Below are 11,063 nucleotides of genomic sequence, written 5' to 3' on the forward strand. Positions count from 1 at the left end.
TAAGAATCTTAGGCAGACATGTAGAAGGTTTATGGTAAGTTGTTTACAATAGCAATGCAATAGGAATTAACATTTCCTCATGCTGTTTGACGTTTGCTTTAGCTGCTGAAGCAACACATTGGATAAAGCACAAGATGTTTCATTTTCCTCTGTAATCTACTTATGGAAGGAACTGTAAAATCAATCTCACCCAGCTGAGGGGACTTGGACTCTAAATTGTATTTTCATGAGCCAGCTAGCTCATAACAATGCTATATATGTAAATACAAATTGAAAGTGGATCAGCAAAATGCTTAGCTGCAATTGTTTTCTGGAGCAGTTATTTATCCTTATTTTTGATTCTGGAGAGCCTGGTTAGCTATAAAGTAGATGGGATAAAATAATGAGGTGAATGAACCCTAACTGTACGTATTCTTGACATAAATGAAATGCACAGTGTTGCAGCAGGTGAAGTGAAGCATTGTCTATCAGGGCTGCTTTTGTTGGCTGTATCTCAGATTGTGTGTGGGATCCTATCCTGAGGCACAATAGCTTTTCATAGACTGCCATCCACGGCTGCTACTATTGCTGCAGCAAAGCAGAGCGATCTTATTAAACACTATTCATTCTCATATGGATTTATAAAATGTTAAGGAGCTTCATTTTTTAAATCACACAATAAATGTGTATGCGGATTGTAAAAAGTGTACATCTATCTATCATTATAGTATGGCTGAAAGAGTGAGGACACACACACACACACACACACACACACAAACACACACACACACACACACCAATTGTTTAGTTAAATTAGACAATAAGAATTTCATTCGATTAAACCAAGAGACTCCTGATTACCCCACACACGCAGACAATGACACACACAGACATTTTTTTAATTTTTTTTTTAAATGGCAGTAATATATATGATAATTGATGCATATTCCAAAGTTACACCCTTCCGCGACTCCACCTCACCTCTTCTTCAGTCTCTTTTCCCCAGCTTCAACCAACAGCCCCCTTCTCCCCCCCCCCCCCAAAAAAAAGAATCGAATATTAATATAATTTGAGATTTAACTGGTGGAACAGCCATCAGGATAGCAATGCCCTGCAGCTGAAATAATATTAAAAATAGAAAGGATTTGACATTTGAGAAGTCAGTGGCTTGAAATACCCAGTTGTACTTAGCTAATTCAGTCCTTAACCTCTGGTTTCGAATAAATCAATTACAGTCGATTCCACTTCAGTTCAGAAGTGCACGAGATTTTTAGTTAATTGAATACAGTTTATTCATTTGGTATAAATATTCATATTTTAAACTCTCTGCTTCCGCCAATATAAAATATATTTTTATACTGCTAGTCTAGTGATTTGGGCTAATAGGAGTTCAAAACAGGCTCCCCATGTGCACTTTGGAGACTTATCTTTGTTTGGAAAAACACGAATTAGTTATGGAGTTGGCTTTATTCACTAAACATCGAATGTAAAGAAATTAAATCCAAATTATTTAAATGTAGTCAAACTACCCAAACTGGCAGTAAATATAGGTGTTTTGATGGATCTAGCCAATTCTCCTATTTTGGCTTAAATGTAAAAAATTCGATTTCAGCTTCCAATAGTTGACTGCTTAAAAAATAAACGCTGAGTGCCAGTTACAGCGTTTATAAAATGTAGAATTTGCAACATATTGTACACAGAGAACTGTCTGCTTTAACCTTCAATATTCTGCTAAAGAATACGACAGAATGTATCAATCCCTGATTAAGTTACATAGTAGCGCCAGTCATTGCAAGATTCTTCACATTTTTGTCAAAGCTCCTTCTACCGGTATAAAACCGTTAAACCATTTGCCATTGTATATTTATTGATGTTTTAAGATCTAGTCTAAATCCAAAATATACATTTATCATCTAAATACAGAAAAACAAACCTGTGCCTAACTCATTAAAATGAATGTTTGCTGCTTAAAAAGAAAACGAAAAAAAACAAAAACCCAAAACCCAAAAGTTGTTAAATTATTGTATAATGAAATTATTAAATATATTATAGTTCTAATTCTAAATGACACACTTTGGTATAAGACGATGCAATAACTAGTCTGTTCCAGGGTACAGCTCAATCATGTTTTCTAAACATGGGAACTTCTAAATGGATATTTTTTAATCTAACCCAAAGATATAGGGCAGCACATAATTATATTTATTGTTCGAATTTTCACGCAAGTAACGATTTAGTGTTGGGGGAGGGAAGGGGTTAATTAACGTCATGATCAATCACCAATGCTTTCCTAACGTGTCCATTGAATAATCGAATTACAGGGAGGTCTGCATGGAGAATCCATCTGCCTCGCCAGGTTCGAGAGCCCATCCCAGCCAGTTCACATATTGGCAGTCCTCTCACGTCTTGTACAGAATTGTGTGTGTATTATTGGCATATAAAGCATGTTCCAATCGTTATAGATCTTGGCTACATGGAGAATTTCAAATATAAATAACGAATGCAGATTATTTGTTCCATAGGAAGAGCAGGTGCAAGACAAAGATGGGGAAAAAAATACAAAAACCCACTTCTCATGCCTACATGTTTCCATTTTTTTGTTTTGTTTTGCTATTGTGTTCAGTTCTAGTCGTGTCAATAAAAATAGAAAAAAAAACGTTGTTATGAAACAAACAAACAAACAAAAAAATAGAAAAAAAGAACCCCCCCCCTCCCCCCCAATTTACAGCATTCCAATCCTAACAGAGTCATATTCTGTAAATTGGTATGTCTTTATGGAATTCAATAAGTGCTTTTCGGTTGACACGTGCCATGTACATAGATTAGCTGCTACGTGCGAAACATCACACCTATAAAAGCAAGAGTTGATACAATGCATTGTACAGCTTGCCAGGATGCAGTGGCAGAGCAACTCTTTTTAGGGGTTGCTTTAAAACCCTTAGGATACAGCCAGGAAACAGGGTATGGGCAATAAAACGATTGAAAATGTGAAAAGGACTGTTGTAAAAGATTTAGAAACTTAGTATAAAGTAATATTGTGTCTTTTAGGGGACCTCCTAAAGGTAATGACAGAATGGAATGCCCATAGACTTTAACAGGGCAGTGGAATGCCCATAGACACTAATGGAGCAAAATGGAATGCCCATAGATTATAGTGGGTACAACATATTTGAATTGTAGTCAGAATCATTCACTATATGCATCTTTAGTAGATATACTCTCTAAGTAAAGTGGCATTGTTTTTTATTATTATTATTATTATTATTATTATTATTATTGTTTTCTATGGAATAACAAAGGTGTATGTTGGAGAATGGAATTAGGTATGTATCTGTAGGTGTTACCAGTACTTAATAACCTTACAATATAGAGTTACAAGTCAAAGGGACTTTATCTTAAAGGGAAACCTAGGGACAAGTTTCTAATATGGGAATGACATATCTTGCTTTTTGAAAGTGACTTTATTTCTATGTTTGAATGACATGGAATGTCTTATGAAATTTAAATTAGTCTTGAGGACTATTTGTATCTTACTCCTTTGTTATATTTTTCAACAGCTCAGTGAAAACTAAATAAAATAATAAAATAGATGATAGAAAGACAGACAGATAGAATTATCTTTCATTGAAAAACAATGGACCCTTTTCTCTAAATAGTGTGTTAAAGGGAGTTGAAAACATATTTGTAGAAATGTTAAAACAATAACGCGAACTGAGTGGCATTGTATTTTCACAACCTTTCTGCTTAGACATATATTTCATGCTCATAAATGTACATCTTTTTGTTGAATAGATTGTTTGTAAATTCTCCACCTATCTATTTGTTCAGTAGACAGGATCCCATTGAATTTTGCAGAATACTGTTTGCTATCATATGATCTGACTTTATTTGTGACTAAATCTTCCTATTAATATTATCATTTCCGGTAGAACATACAGAATACTACAGATCACACTTCAATACTGCAGAAACACCTAGGAATACATTAACAGCTCAAACAGGAGCTATAAATATAAGTGAAACAAATGAGTGCTTTGTCAGATGGATATGATAAGCTTTTTTTTTAAAAGGTCCAGTACACCAAAAACAATATATAATTAATCTCTCTCTCTGTTATTAGTTACATTAAATGGTGTCATAAGATGTGGGGTATTACCAAAAACAAGTTAACCATGTCATTATATAGAACATTTTGCCTATCTCAAGTGCTGAAGGGGTTACATTATAGCTTTCAGATGTGAAGACATGTCTGCTACAAACTAGGGTAAAGTATGAATTGCATAGTGATCAAAGTGAATTTGCCATTTTAGGTCAACATAGCTGAATTAGAAGACTTCTCCAAGTCTGCAATATTTGCAGTTCATCTCTTCAGGCCTTAAAAGGACACTCTAGGCACCCAGACCACTTCGGCTCATTGAAGTGGTCTGGGTGCAATGCTCCATGTCCCTTAACCCTACAGTGGTAATTATTGCAGTTTCTTAGAAACTGCAATAATTACCTCTGAGGACTAACTCCTCCTCTAGTGGCTGTCTGCCACTAGAGGGACTTCCGGAATCGAAACGCTAGACGTCCTGACGCTGTGCATGAGGACCTCCAGCGTCAGATTTTTCCCATAGGAAAGCATTGATTCAATGATTTCCTATAGGGAGGTCTAATGCATGCGCGGCCATTGCTGATCGGCCATCGGCTGATGTCAATGAGGAAGGAGCGAGGGCGGAGCCTGACCCAGTGCAGAGGGACATCGGCGCTGGATTCAAGTAAGTGACTGAAGCCACGCGAGACGGGGGATGCGAGGGAGGGGGGCACTGTAGTATTCTACAGTGTTAGGAAAACGGCTTTGTTTTCCTGGCACTATAGAATCCCTTTAAATTTGAAATTCAATTTGAATCTTCTCCTTGTAATAGTTAATGTGAGGAAGACAGTTTCAGTGGGTCATTGTATAAAGCGATTGGAGCAATGCTGCATTTTTGGTATCTTTGTCCAAACTTGAGGCCTGAAACTCATATCCCACTCAGGGAGATAGCTGTTAATGAGGCAGATATTATATTTAATATACAGCATTGCTCATTTATGTCACAGGTAAAGTCATACTCAGGAGTTTTACATGTTTGTTTTCTGTACATTATTAAGAATAATATGATTATATTGCTATATTGATTATATGCTCACAGCAAATTACCCCATAATCGATTGTATTTATTTTATCAGTATTTAAGGAACTGGAACTGATGGTCTATTTTCCATAGGTTATTTATACAGTGAGCTGTGATGAGTTAATGCCTGGTTGGCATAATTTTAGATTTTAAATGATACTTTCCAGTAATGTTGATTTGGAACCAATTGTGCCAAATCGAAAAGCAAATTGTAATAAAAACAGGTTAAAATAGGAGACACGTATGAGAAACATTTCAACTCAGCTATTTAAGGTTAAATTTTTTATTAAAATTTTCATATCACAGCAGTTAACTGTATAGTAAAAACCCTGTCAAAACAAGGTGAACATATCTCAGCTTAATTCGAAATATTGGTTATTTTGGCTTTTGCACGTGAAAGGGACACTCTAGGCACCAGAACAACTACAGCTTAATGTAATTGCTCTGATGTCTATAGCCTGTCACTGACACAGGTGCTTTCTGTGTCAGTGATGCACGCTTTGCATGGAGACGTTGAACGTGCCTCATAGATATTCATTGATTCAATGCCTCTCTATGAGGAAATGCTGATTGGCGTTTTGTTGCGCAATAGCCTCCCAATGCTTTCCTATGGCAAAGCATTGGACTGGTTGAGATAATCAAGTTTGTCGAACTAAGCCACAGAGCCGGAGCAAGGCAGGGCCAACCACAACAAGATCAACGTGGCGTGGGAGAAAAGGTGAGTAAATAATTTCACAGGGAGGCAAGGGCGGGCGGACACATAGACAGTGATTTTACCACTCTAGTGTCATGTTTTGTTCCTGACACTATAGTGTTCCTTTAATAACTCACTATTCTTTGTTTAAACCAATCAAAGACTTGCATAAAATCTGATTGAATAATTAACTTGCAAATGCTCCCATTAAAATAATTTTACCCTGCAAACTCATTGCAACTTCTGCAGGCACTAACCCTTGAGTTGCTAATTACCCCCCTCCCCAAGATATTTAAAACTGAGCGCTACATGAGTCAACTGAGTTTTTGGGATGAAATATCCAACTTACAAATCAGTCAACACGAAGTAGCCAACACAATCTCAAACGAATATATTAATTGATCCTTAACTGTGTATATATATTGTATGAAAATGTAGTAGGCAAATAACAATTTCAGGCAAAAGGCTTTTACCTAGGCAAATAGTTATACTAGTTATAGTCTAACTAATATTCAGGCAAATCAGGCAACCTGGGAAAGTGACCCCTTCTCATCAATAGACACTCATGCAACCCACGGAAAGTGGCCCTGCTTGCCAAATACCGCCTTGGAACCCCTTAATGAAAAGTGATAAGTATTGAGGAACAGGGGCCACTTTTCTGGGGTACATGGGTGTATCTTGCTGAGCTGGGACCATTTTCCTGTAGTGCATGGGTGCATATTGGCAGGCAGGGGCCACTTTACCCACCTATTAATGAGGACATTAATTGGCAAGCAGGGGCCACTTTCCTGGGGTTCCTGGTAACTTTCCTTGAGGGGTTCCTAGGCAGTTATCGATAATCAAAGGGCCACTGAGCAGGAGACACTTTATGGGATTGCCTGAGCAACTATTTGTGAGAAAGGGCCACTTTCCCAAGTTGAAATCAGAAAAAAAAAACAAAAAACTGAAAAAAACACCAAAACAACAACAACCTGTAAGAAAAATGGAAAACTATTTCCCTGAATACTAGTTAGGCAAACAAATTTTGACTAGGTAAGTGGTGTTTTAATAGTAAGCAAAAGCTTTTGGCCAGAAATTACAATTTGTCTATCATGTATACATGTGATGAATAACTACAATATTACATTGATTGTCAGGCAGGACAAAAAGCCAAATATTTACTCACATTTTTAGCTAAAGTTTTATTAAGAATATCTACCATAACAAAGCAAGTCACATATTAGCATGCTGAAAATACTGAAGGAGAAATTAGCAACTGTAAGCCACTACATGGCGCAGCACAGCGTTCCTCTCATAGAGAAATAGCTATTTTATACAAACATATGACTATGTAAAGTGAGTTTTAGTCAACAGTTATATTTTATAGCTATAATTAAAAAGTAATATCATAAAAATATAAAGGTCATTTAGTTTTAAAGGTAGAGATGAAAGGAAAATAAACAGTTCAGCAGTTATTAATACAAAACAACCAGAAATATTTGGGATACGGCTGAAAAATCTAAAATTAAAAGACAAAAGTATACATAGTGTAAATCTATATTTGATATTAGGTAAGTGTTCATGAAATGCACTCACGAGATATAGATGAAAGATAGCGCTCTAGGGTGCCTCCCCCGGTAATAATGGGGGGCTGATGTCTTCCTCCACTTGCTCCAAAAGTATAGGTGAAAAAACAGGACTTCCAGGATGGTGGAAAATATAAAACGATTTTATTAAGGATGAAACATCACCCAGCAATAAAAATTAGAATACAGGCTTAAAATGAGGTCCTACGCGTTTCGTTCACAGTCTGGAACTTCCTCAGGGACCAAAAATTCATCCTTAATAAAATCGTTTTATATTTTCCACCATCCTGGAAGTCCTGTTTTTTTCACCTATCCTTTTGGAGCAAGTGGAGGAAGACATCAGCCCCCCATTATTATCGGGGCTATCTTTCATCTATATCTCGTGAGTGCATTTCATGAACACTTACCTAATATCAAATATAGATTTACACTATGTATACTTTTGTCTTTTAATTTTAGATTTTTCAGCCGTATCCCAAATATTTCTGGTTGTTTTGTATTTTGCTGTGTAAAGGTCATCTAATCTGGGTGATGACCTGGGAGGCTGTCTTACTTGAATGCTAAGATAAGTATATATTTTTTTCACTTATACACATTATTCATTGTGGTGATACTTAAACGTATATATACTTTTCTGTAGTTTGCAGCAGTTATTAATGACTACAGTCACTAGCTGTCAGGGCCTTACCGATAAGCGAGCGGCGTCCTCTCCTCTTGACACGCCGCTCGCGTCCTCCTCTCCTCCTCCCAGCGGCAGCATGTCTAACGCTGCACGCTGGGAGCCGGCACTATTATCTAAGTGCCGGGGTCACTCACGTGACCCGGCGTTAAAGCTACAGTGCAACAAACACAGTGGGGGGTATAGATATCCCCCACGTGTGTTTGTTAATACTGATTGGTGGTTAGCCAATCAGGATTCAGGCTAGGATTTAAATACTTACCTTTCCTGTCTATCTGTGCCCTGTTGTGGTCTTTGCTTTATAGTATTGATTCTGAACGTGTGCTTTCTGGTTACGTACTCTCTGGCTTGTTATACTGACTTTGTGACTTTCTCCTACCCTTTGACCTCGGCTTGTTTCTCGTTATTCTGTTTTCTGGTTCCCCTTACTCGGCTTGTCTCCTGACTATTCTGTGTGTGCTTAGCCCGGCCACTCTAAGGACCGGTACTGCACACTTTCTGTGTGTGTGTCTGTGTGTGTGTTAGCGTGTTGGGTTCCCCGAATCGTGACACTAGCAGTCATGGTCAGTGGTGTATTTTGGATCTGTGCTGTCCTAGGCATGACGGAACTCGGGCACCCCCTAATTTAAATTTCCCCCACCCCTTCCTGTCAAAGCCACACCTCTTCCTAGTAAAGACTAACACGCACTTTGACTGATAGACACACACACTCAGATACACCGACATACACACACACTTACTGATTTTACACAATTTGACCTACACACACTCACTGACACACACTGACAGTACACGCTCACGCACACACACACACACACACGCTCCCTCACAGACACACACTGACAGACATACACACTCACTCACAGACACACACAATCACTCAGACACACACACATTCACTGACAGACACTCACTCACTCACAGAGACACACTTACAGACACATACAGTCACTCAGACACACAGGCTCCCTCACAGACACACACTGACATACACAATCACTCAGACACACACTGACAGACATACACTCTCACTCACTCACTCACTCACTCACAGACACACACACAATAACTCAGACACACACATACATTCACTGACAGACACACACTCACTCACGCACCCACAGACACACACTATCAGAAACACACAGTCACTCAGACGCACAGGCTCCCACACACTGACATACACAATCAGTCAGACACACGGACAGACATACACTCCCTTACTCACAGAAAAACACTGACAGACATACACACATTCACTGACAGACACACACTGACAGATATACACACACAGACTCTCTGACAGACAGACACGCACTCATTCACTCCCACATTCACTGACAGACACACATACTCACAGACACACACTGACAGACACAGAGACACACACTGACTCACTCACTCACACATTCACTGACAGACAGTCACACACACTTACAGACATGCACTGACACACACACACTTCCCCCAACACTCACAGATTATTTTTAAATTTTAATTAAAATCCACCCAGCCTCCCTACCTTTGGGAGAGATGGGTGGATTTTTTACCTGGGGTCCAGTGGAGCTGCTGGTCGGGCTTTTTGGGCAGGGAGGGAGGCAGGCTTGCAGGCAGGCAGCTAGGAGTTCCAGGCGGGCGGCGAGGGAGCGCTGATTTGTGAGCTCTCCCTGCTCACATTTTTGCCGCCCCCTGTGAGCCCAAGGCCACATGACATATACAGTGCTGGTTATGGTCAAGAAACTGTGGTTTTGAGGGTTTGTTTCAGCACTTTAAGCCTAAACATATATTCTATTGTCCAAATGTATTTCAATTTGGGTGGTGTAACTAGGTAAGTATGTATGGATATGAACATGACAATTCCACCTGGCACCAGTGAAATAAAAAATTACAACTTAACTTATAGGTACACAGCCTCCCAGGTGGTTACCAACCACAACAGAACATAGTGCAAGTAACAGTATGATACAAAAAATTCCTTGTTTTATTTATTTGGGTCCTTGAGGAAGTTCTCACGTGAGAACCAAACGCATAAGACGACCATATTCCAAACGCTATTGTGTAATTATTTTTAGCTTGTGTAATAAATATCCTTTTTTTGGAAGAAACCTCTGGTAAATCATTTTTGGTGAATTAAAACACCGGCCTGGAGAGAAATCCAAAGGAGGCACTCTAGCCCCCTATTGAAATCGAGGGTAGCACCCATACAGCACTTTTACCATCTTTTTCCTATGAGTGCAACTGAGAATTTGCATTTTCTTTGTATTAGACAATATTGCACTATGTTATATTTGTGTTTATAGGTTCGTCAGCAAGATCCTTAAATTCCGTCTATATATACAAGTATGTATGGGTACCTTATTTGGATGCATGTAAATAGGTGAGCATGTTTGTTAAGAAATATCCAGTATTTTTTTATTCCCTGGAGTTTCTGGGGTTCAAGGAGTGAGAGATCAAATAAGGAAAATGGTGTAGTTAAGGAGATTACCCAGAGGTATATGGTAGTGGCCGAGCTGCTGTTAAACAAAAGGGTGAAATCATAGACAGAGACAAAGGTCATCTTGAGGTGCCAAACATTTATAGGACTGGATAAGGTTCCTATAAACAACTGATGGAGTAGGAAGATACAAGTGTACTGTAATTATTTTGACTGTGTGATACAGCAGATAGATTGTGTATAGAAGAAGAATATGATGTACGAGGTTTTCAGAGTTCAGTAAGGCTGATCATTAGATGTTTTCCCTTTGTCTTTAATGCCCTTACATAGTACTAGGAGCTAGACCTTTACATAGGCTTTTATCTCCATTCAGGTTCTCACCCATTCAAATGTTTTATGCCACTCATTTTAGAACACAGTGCCATCAGTTTCACATTACTCCTCTCCAGCCATTACTTATGCCTTTCATATCATTGTCCCTTACCACCCATCACATGCCCCTAATTCCATAATTTGATTGACTTTATGTCTTATGGTACCCATATTATTGCTGCTCCAT

This window comes from Pelobates fuscus, chromosome 4 (genome assembly GCF_036172605.1).
Source record: "Pelobates fuscus isolate aPelFus1 chromosome 4, aPelFus1.pri, whole genome shotgun sequence".
NCBI classification, from domain to species: Eukaryota; Metazoa; Chordata; class Amphibia; order Anura; family Pelobatidae; genus Pelobates; species Pelobates fuscus.